Source organism: Panicum virgatum, chromosome 5N (assembly GCF_016808335.1).
Source record: "Panicum virgatum strain AP13 chromosome 5N, P.virgatum_v5, whole genome shotgun sequence".
In the NCBI taxonomy this organism is placed as follows: Eukaryota; Viridiplantae; Streptophyta; class Magnoliopsida; order Poales; family Poaceae; genus Panicum; species Panicum virgatum.
Genome location: NC_053149.1, coordinates 32,693,243 through 32,694,449, shown reverse-complemented (window position 1 = coordinate 32,694,449; position 1,207 = coordinate 32,693,243). Strand labels below are relative to the sequence as shown.

At 49.0% G+C, this 1,207-nt stretch overlaps 1 non-coding gene across 1 annotated transcript; it reads left to right on the top strand.

Annotated features, from left to right (window-relative positions):
• The first annotated feature begins 829 nt into the window (after nucleotides 1–829).
• LOC120677135 lies at nucleotides 830–939 on the top strand. The gene has a single exon (XR_005676198.1). It is a non-coding gene; the product is annotated as a small nucleolar RNA R71 (small nucleolar RNA).
• The last annotated feature ends 268 nt before the right edge of the window (nucleotides 940–1,207 follow it).

Genomic DNA, 1,207 nt, shown 5'->3' with positions numbered 1-1,207 from the left:
CGTTCCTTGGGGTATAGTACCTCCCTGCATGGTTATTGCGTGGTGGCCTCCGGGACGAGTTACCCCATCCGGTAGACACCATGCTGACATTTTCAATGGGAGACTCGGGTTGCCCCGGGATCTTCCCGCTCTCAACAGCAGATAACGAAGCAGCAATTTGTGCAAGCTGGGTTTCGATCATTTTGTTGAAACTTAACTGGTTTTTAAGAGTTGAAGAAAAATTTTCAAGCTTGACATTTAAACTTTCCAGGGATTTGTCATTGGCCAAGAGCTTTTTATTTATATTTTTGTTGATTTTAACTTGGTCAAGAACAAGTTCTCTCAAGGGAGGTTGGTTTGAATTGAAATTCGAATTATAAGAAGGATTGTAGTTATTACCTCTCTGAAAAGGTGGACGTGGCCGGTTCCACCCCTGGCCTCCTTGTGGACGGTACCCGTTGTTGTTGTTGTTGAGGTAGGCGCAGTCTTCACGGGTTTCGGGGCAGTCATTCCCCGAGTGTCCATCATTACCACAGACTTCGCACATGAAGTGCGAACCCATGGCGTAAATGGGAGCATGGATCGGTTGTTTGCTCTCTTCCTCCATCTTCTTGATTAGGAGGTCCAGCTTCGCGGCAATCATATCCGTCTCTTTGACGGTATGCATGCCTTTGGTGCGGGGTTGGAGTCGTTCATTGCTCTACCCTAATTGGAGACCATCTTCTCGACCAATGCTTTGGATTTGGCTACGGTCAGGTCGAGGAAGGCTCCTCCAGCAGCGGCATCAATATTGGCTCGAGATGTCGTTGTGAGCCCATTGTAGAAGCTTTGCAGGACGAGCCACTCGTCAATGTCATGATGAGGACAGGCCAGGATGTATTCCTGTAGCCTCTCCCAAGCTTCTGGGATGGATTCCATCCCTGTCTGCTGGAAACTTGAAATCCTTTTCTTTATAAAACCACTGTTTCACCTTCCCCAGGAGGGAAAAGGGAAACATACGAAGCTTGACAACGTCGGCGGCGACACCCGTATGACAACGGTGTCGCAGAGCTCCAGAAAATTCTGCAAATGTGCATTTGCGTCCTTGTTCGGCTTGCCACAGAATGGGCTAGCCTGCACCATGTTTATGAGTCTTCATTTGAGCTCGAAGTTCACGTCCCCGACATTGATGTTGGGGCCAGTGGCCACATTGTCGGTGGAGGGGACGGAGAACTCGCGGAGAGTCTTT